This window comes from Xenia sp. Carnegie-2017, unplaced genomic scaffold, assembly GCF_021976095.1.
Source record: "Xenia sp. Carnegie-2017 unplaced genomic scaffold, XeniaSp_v1 HiC_scaffold_16, whole genome shotgun sequence".
Taxonomy (NCBI): domain Eukaryota; kingdom Metazoa; phylum Cnidaria; class Anthozoa; order Malacalcyonacea; family Xeniidae; genus Xenia; species Xenia sp. Carnegie-2017.
The window spans coordinates 12,292,824-12,301,366 of record NW_025813469.1 but is presented as its reverse complement, the minus strand read 5'-3'; the positions used below and the strand labels follow the sequence as shown (position 1 = coordinate 12,301,366).

Genomic DNA, 8,543 nt, shown 5'->3' with positions numbered 1-8,543 from the left:
CAAACGCGTTATTAAAACTTACACACTTCGCATAATTACGTTCCTACACTTCAGTTTCAAGTAGGTTAACCGTCTCTCCCTGTGGTCTCAACTCAACAGTGCACCTAGTTAAACTGAAATGTAAAAATAGATAAGCATTTCCGATAGCTCGACCATAGGCAGAGTTTGCATGTAAATAATACACATCAACCCTGCACAAAATATGAGATATGTTTACGAAAAATATGAGCAAAACCTTGATGAAGGTCTAATCTGTTTGGTAAAAGGTCCAGTTATCATCTTAACCTTTCTTTATTGTCTGTGCGCTCTCGCTTAAAATGCATGTGATGTGTTTGTGTTCGAAGTGTCTTGCACTGAACAAAACAGCGGCGACGTCCTCAAGAAGTCTTACGATTTTTAGTAATAAACTCATTGCTATTTTGTATGAAAAATAATTTTTGAAGATAAATTCCACGTCTTCCATAATTCGTCCTGTAGGCGTTGATAAGTTGTTCACTATTTACCTCGAGCAAGTAGTAAATCGTGTTTACTTCCGCCTGAGCAGACAATGTTGCAAAGATAATATCACAAAATAATTCGTCCTGTAGGCGTTGATAAGTTGTTCACTACTTACCTCGACCAAGTAGTAAATCGTGTTTACTTCCGCCTGAGCAGACAATGTTGCAAAGATAATATTGTAAAATAATTCGTCCTGTAGGCGTTGATAAGTTGTTCACTACTTACCTCGAGCAAGTAGTAAATCGTGTTTACTTCCGCCTGAGCAGACAATGTTGCAAAGATAATATTGTAAAATAATTCGTCCTGTAGGCGTTGATAAGTTGTTCACTACTTACCTCGAGCAAGTATTAAATCGTGTTTACTTCCGCCTGAGCAGACAATGTTGCAAAGATAATATTGTAAAATAATTCGTCCTGTAGGCGTTGATAAGTTGTTCACTACTTACCTCGAGTAAGTAGTAAATCGTGTTTACTTACGCCTGAAAAGACAATGAGCCATCAACACCTTGAAAATAATTGTTTCAAGTCAGTCGGAACTCTCATTGCGTTGTCAGTTTTGTAATCCTCGGTTATCGTCAGATACGAGCTAAGAAATAGAATACCACTTTAAGCGCTCGTCTCTTTTTCCGGAAAGTAGACGAAGTACCACTGATTGTTTTACGAATGTGGCCCTGATTCTCAAATTCACCAACGACTGTAAAAAAGATGTATTACATTATGCAATCTTTAAGAACTGTTTATAGGCTTCTTTGGTGCATGTTTTGAAGAGGACTTAAAGCAAAACAACACGTTTTTGCCGCAATCTTGACTTTGAACAACTTGCTTTGGAGTCAGTAGTGTTAGTCATTTTTTGATGACTATATGTAGAGTTTGACTTTAGTTTGCCAAGAATGAATGTCTTCTGGAGAATTCAATGATGATAAAAGTTCTGTTAACTGAATTTCTAGGATAAGACGCCCCCTCCCCCGACAGTTCTGCCCCAAATTTAAATAAATTAACTGGGGAGAAAGGTTGTAAAGCTTTGCCTATAAATACATCAACTTGTAACCATGACCTCTCTTGTTTATTTTAGATACATGCAGACAGTGTCATCAGAATACATCCTCCGTAATGTTCAAGTAGGATTGCTCTTATGCAATATATATTTAAATCTAAACCTTACATATTGCCTTTATGATGCATGAGCCATTTTTGCAACACTGCCTTTACAGTTTCTACCCTTGTGAAAAAATGTCGTAACGCGAATTCTCAACCGATCAAATCTCTTAAAAATTTGTTCTACAAGTTTTCTACTTTTGGAAAACTTGGAAAAGGGGTCGTTGAAAGACAGGTGTTTGTTCGTTACCAAGCAAATACAACAAGACAAGTTGACAGCAATCAAATTTACTACAATACAAGCTGATTACAATAAAAATTGACAACAATACAAGTTGTTTTGCATGATAATATATTTAGTAAATACTGGTTTTCAATCACATGGTCTATGAATTTGTTGTTAAAATTTGGAGGCACCACGAGGAGTTCACTTTCCATGATTTGAGCTCGTGCGATCAGTCATGTGACATGCAATCTGATCGAGGGCGTTCGTCAAATGCAGTGTGAGTGCTGGCGAATGAAAAGTGAGCACAACATATGATATCATTTGAATTATTTTTATCAGTTTACTTCATTTTGTTGCCAGTAATTTGCCAGGCAACCTACATGTATGCGCTTCATACCGATTTTTTCACTTGTTTTGGGGGCCTTATCTTAATCTATGGCTTTAAATTGTAGCCAATTACTCATTGTATTTGCAATACAATTTGTAATTACTTTTTTACTTTTACCCGGAATGTCTTCAACCAATTGAGAAACATAAAAATGTACATATAAGCATTGTCTGCCTTATACTATCTGGAAAATCAGAACTTTAGGTTTGGTTTTGTCATTTATTACTGTTACCGTGTTATTTACAATTAAAGTGTTGTTCGTATTAATAAAGAAGTATATTGTGAATAAAAAACATTAAAATTTATGCAGTCCCACGTTACGCGTGAGTAAGTTAGTGACCGAGAGTCGCGAAATTTTAAAGCAAACTACAAAATGCCTTGCGTCCTTTTGAAATTTTCTTCCATCTATTGATGAACCATAAAAGCTAAGACAGCCCCAACTGCGAGCAACCAGATGGCGAAAACATTTTTGCACCAGTAGACCTTAAAATCACAAGTGCAATGGACGGGATTTTAAATTGCTCTCTTAAAGTGTATTTTTTTATTCATATGAGGAATTCCAGGCAGTAAAGTTTTTTTCTTTATGAAAGCTATTTGTTTCGATGACGAAGATAGTTAAGCCATTTTTTACTTACTAATGGACTTGTATCCGTTATTGTTAGTATGAGGATGGCATTTAAACTAATCACAAAGATCAAAACAACACTCATTCCGTATTCCATGTATCTTGGTCTTCCCCATATGCAAAATACAATGACGGCAATTAGCAAAAGAACCTGAACAACAAAAAATAACTATTTTACCCCAGGTTCATGCATTTTACCATCTCTTGACAGGGAAAATCAAGAAATTGAGCTGTATAAGAAAACAAGGAGATGACCAACTCGTACTAAGCCCACACCCCATAATTGCCTCCTGGTAATAATTATCCATTTCAAAGGTAGCAGACAGTGCACCCAACCTTTATTTATCCCCTACCATTTCTAGCTCAAAAAGTCACCCAAGAGTTAGCTTTTGTCAAAAATAGTAATGATTATTATCAAGATGCTTGTTGTAATCGGTCAACTAATTTCAGGATATTTAAGGGTGTGAAAGGAGATCTTCCAGTCGAAGAGCGAAATGGATTTCCAAACTCGGATATTGGCCTCTCAATGTCCAAATATGTTCAACCAATTAGTGCTTTTGTGGATATTTCAATAGCCAATCAATATGTGTCAAGAGAATTGAATGTAGACAAAATAAGCACTATGGTCAATCATTTCTGCAATTGAGTTTTTGTAAATGAGCAAGCTCATGTTTCCATATGCCTAAATTGTACAATACTTAAGTGGAAAACTCGCCCCGGTGGCTCGTGGTCACTTTTTTAGTTTTTATCACAAATGACGCTTACCCGTGTATCTATAACTGTATAGACAACGGTTAATTGTCATCTATTTGTTTTATAAAATAAAATCGAAAAAATTCCCAAATTAAACCGTCAAACAGTTTGTCTTCTTTGTCTCCCAACACTTGGAACGTTGAAAAGTCTTGATTTCGCAAAAATTCTAGGATTGAAGAAATTCTATTGGCTAGCTTAATCACGTGATAAAATGTGATCGGCTAACAAAATAAACAAGCAATGACTGATCAATTTTGTTGAAAATTTGTTATCGAAGACGAAGTACAAATCAATGTTTGAAAACCGAGTTTTTTTCTGTTCTTTTTGCTCAAATACGTTAACTGCCTCAATTAGGTCTTTGTGAACATCTTCATTTTCCCATTCAGGGAGGTATTGCGATAAATTTCAAATATATCCGCCTTTTTTTTATAAACATGAAATTTTCTGTGACGTCAATTCCAATTAGCTCGCGACAAATGAAATTGCTCAACTTCATCGTGTTATTATATTATATGTAAGAACATTCAGTGGCGCTGGTACTAGAATTATATTTTTGGGGGAACACCCCTTAAATGTCATTAACATGTATTATTGTTTTATATGCATGACTGAGTATTTTACTTATGTATGTAAAGACTTATGTTTAGTAAATATTAGGGGGCAGTTGCCCAACGTCACCTCCTTGCCGACGCCTCTGATGACATTTGAAATAGTTTCTGTATGTGCGGCAATACTAATTATAGTTTGTATGAAATCCCAAGCTATGGTTACTTTTACGACATATTGATGCCAAATCTTAAAAAGAGCTATATTTTTAGTAATCTGTTTTATTTCATAAAGTTTAAATTGTGCTGGTTAGAACATGGCAATGTAAATGAAGATGGACCGTCTACAACTTATCGCTGCTCTAAACGTCAACTCGCTGCTTGGGATGACGTCATTCTTTTTTGTTTTTACATTTGTTCAATCACCCCGATAATAACTTTGCTTTCTAAAACTTCATGGAAGCAGCATGGTAATTTTTATCTTTTTAGATACGTGTTGAGGAAATTCCTGTGATTGAAAATGTCATACGGCAAAATTGAAGAAAAATACTCATTTATTAACAGACAGCTTTTATTTCGTCAAAAAATTCAACAACAAACTGCAGAAAGTTGATTAAACATAGTGCTTGATTTGTTTATATTTTATTTTCATCACGCATTCTGATTGGTCCGTTACGTAATTATGTCAAAAAAGTGCTGATTGTTTTCACATCATTTGAAAAGGTCGCTAATATTTTTGCAATAATTTAACAACAAAAAAACTATCCCAGTTATTTTAATCTATTTTCCCAAATTCGAAGCATAAAATTGCTATCTTGCTGTGAGTGACCACGACATTAAACTACCAATTTTAGAAATAATCGCAAACAGGATAAATAACTCTTCACTCAAACAACGTATAAGCTTTGTTACAAAATAAATATAAATTTTCACGATTGAGTGTTGTGTACAAAAACATATGGTCAGCTTAATTATATCTTAGCCAGTGTACATCCTGCATTAGATGGTAAGTGAAGTCTTGTCTAAAAGTAAGATATCCTAATTGTTTAAGCGCAAACCATTGAGATAAATATTTGTGCTATCCTTTGGTATATATGCCTCTACTTACATGAGCCAGCAGACACTAATGTTTTTTGTTAAAGTCTCTCATTTACAGTGGCGCCTGTAGGATTTCATTTTGCAGGGGCAAAACACTCCCCAATGGTCACTTAGATATATTACGCATTGATTTATATGACTGGCATTTTTGAATTACATATATTAAGCCTTAGTATGGGAAATATTGGGAGCAGTTGCCCCCCCCCCCCCTTTCCTCCTTTTCCTGCGCCTTTGCTTATTTTAGCTTACTGTGTTAACAAACTGTCTTTGGGCCGTGCTTGCAAAGATTTGTTGAATTGATGCCTTAAAGCTTTGGCGGGAAGTAGCAGAGCAGTTACATATTCCGTTCATTCTTTAACTATCTTCATGAAATTAAAATTTTCTAAGGGTCATTTGGAATGCATTTACAATCACCAATGTTCTAAAAATATATGATGAATCTATAAATAAATATAACAAATATCAGCATTCTGTTTAATGGTTCAGACCAACTTACCACACCAAATGTCCATATTTTATAGTAATGCGCTCTTATGTCAAACGTCATGCTTTAGATTTGGATTGGTTACAACACTAAAAAGAGAAAAGCACACGTTTCAAAACTCAAAGCGTATTCATTTACACTATAATTGTATATTTTCTAGAAGAAAATTTTTACCTGCTTAAAAAGTGTATTTTTTGTACCTTAGAAAAGTATAAATGAAGGAGTTTATTGTTGGAATTGATCGCTAAGATATTTTTAAAATTTCCCCCACGTATGATTTGACGCATAGGTGAACCAGCGTCAGAAAAAATAAATTATAGCAGTAATTTCAAATTCATTATACGTTCACAATTTTGGTCATTTAAATTGTAAATATATCGAAGAACAAACTATTGGAATTTGTTCTGTGTAATCGAAGCCTTCCCACTGTTATGAAATGCTACATATTAGTTATTAGTAACATCGCTGACTTTATGCTCAATTAAAACGACCAAATTTTTTTGTATAAATTGTCTGGAATTCGTATCTTCAAGTAGGATACATAAATTATCTTTCATGTTTTTTAATTAAAGAAGAAGCTCGTTATTTTTCTTGCATCAAATCTTTGTGTTTAGTCAGTAAATTTTTCAAATTCCATTGAGAATTCATTCCAAAAACTATTATTTCAAACTTTCTCAACTGTCTCTTTCATCCTTACTTTTCCGACAGCTGCATTGAAATAGAGTAATAGCTGTGTCAATTTTTTACGAAACTTTAGAATGTAGTTTTGCTTGGCTTAGGAGTCTTAAAAATTTAAGGTATTAGTGATTCGCCATTATGAAATTAATTCCATGCAAACATCTTAAGAAATTACACCAAAACAATTTTGAATAACAACAATGTTCAAAACAAAGTTGAAGTACATGTATAAAAATTTTACTTAATTACTCAAAGCGATATCTTGACAAACTGTCGTAAACTATAGAATTATGTCTCTAGCATTTGCGAAAACGAATTCCAGTCACTTTTGAAGAATTTTTTGTGAAACATGCATATCATAGTTTTCATCTTAGTTGTCGCTTTATATGAACAAAGGATTCGTATACTTGTAAGCATTGCTTCATTGTTCCTTCGAGGAACAAGAAGCTACCAAGTATGCTTTTTGTCACCATCAGGGAAAAGACGAAATACTTGCACAAGTATTAAATTAAACCAGATGTCATAGTATTCTACCTTTACGTATTTTTTAACAAACTTATCGTACTATAACTTACATTTATTAGCAGTTTTATCCATACCTTCATATATATTTTTTAACCTTCAAACGAATATTCCAAATCCTTCGCTGAAAACATCGAGTTGTGAGTCTTGTATGAAGCGTTAAAAATATGATCAAAATATTCATTGTTCAAATATATCTATAATGCATTAGTAATAAAGTATCGATACATCAACCAATCATAATCATGAAATGAGCTTTTAAGAAAACAATGTACGCTGCTATGATAAGCCAGTTTTCAGGTAGTGGCTTTTGCAAAAAAAAACGAATGATACGTATTCGTGAGGCAGAATAATACGCAATTATTGAATGAGATTGAGCATGATATCAAGAATTATGCAGACCGATGTCATTGTCATCTGACGAAGCGAAGCTGAGGCAGGGGTCTAGTAAAATGATTCACTCACAACTAACTTTTTCCCCTTGTTTTAAAACCAAAGCAGCACTTTTATACAAATCAATATCTTTAGAATGAACAGATTTGTATGACATCAAACAGGCTTTACAGTTCACCCTCTAATCTCCTTAACAAACTTCAAGTCATTCATAAACATCAAATGGTTCACTTTATTTTGCGGCTTCCTAAACTAGTATCCTACTCTCTCTCGTTTGATAGTTATAATATCATAATGCCAACGGAGTATTATCAGCCGTCTTTAATGGAGGAGACCTAATACCTACTTGAAATAAATTCTGCACACTAATTTTTTTCTAATTTGGTCGTATGTATACTATAAAAACAAAGCGCGGAAAGCCTTATCTGATGGTAAAAAACGCTGGTAGCTCGCCAAAAAAAACGTGTAAATTTAAAAATCCAAAAATGGATAAAATTTCTCTATGTTAAGAAAGAAGAGCAAAAACACGTACAACAGTGAAGAGCGAGAGCGAGCCCGAATCTCAAAGGAAGATGGCAAAATAATTTTTGGGTTCTTTGTCTTTACTAAGCCTCTTCACGAAACAAGATACTGGGACCTAACCCCCCTCCCCCTCCCCCCAACTTTTCGTCGCCCAATTTTTTCACCTCTAGTATTATTTATAATATCTATTGATTTCCCGTAATTAATATACAGGTCATTGGTGCAACTCTTAGCTATGAATAAAATCAAGGATTTTAATTAAATAATTCATTTTTATAAGTAAAGTAAACTGATTTCAGGGCCCCTTATTCTACAATTATTACACTATTTCACTGTTATTTTGCTCTATCTTTATTGATGTTTAGCATTCTACAACTGCAATATCGTATTGTCTGTACGTATAAAATATAAAAAAAACAACAAGAAAATTACATCCAGACAATCCTGTTCCAAGGGTGATTAGATCACTCACTTTTTACGGGATTTTAATGAATATATATTCATATATGCGAGAGAAATATGTTGCTTACACTATGAAACAGTTTAGAGTTTGATTTTTAATAAACAATCATGTATAATATTCGGGAGCAGTCCAATTTCAATGCAGATGCTCCTATGAAAAAGTCTATTAGGACAAGATTTGATACGGCCGCCTTTTGCATGATCTAAGGCGTGAACGTCTTCTTCTCAGCTTAAAATGAATTCAAGTTTAAAAGA

At 33.9% G+C, this 8,543-nt stretch overlaps 1 long non-coding RNA gene across 1 annotated transcript; it reads right to left on the bottom strand.

The window, feature by feature from the left end:
* Positions 1–2,411: 2,411 nt before the first annotated feature.
* LOC124436494 lies at positions 2,412–5,802 on the bottom strand. Its single transcript, XR_006945369.1, has 3 exons — positions 5,724–5,802; positions 2,842–2,982; positions 2,412–2,689 (listed from the first exon to the last, which is right to left on the bottom strand). It is a non-coding gene; the product is annotated as an uncharacterized LOC124436494 (long non-coding RNA).
* Between the last annotated feature and the right edge of the window lie 2,741 nt (positions 5,803–8,543).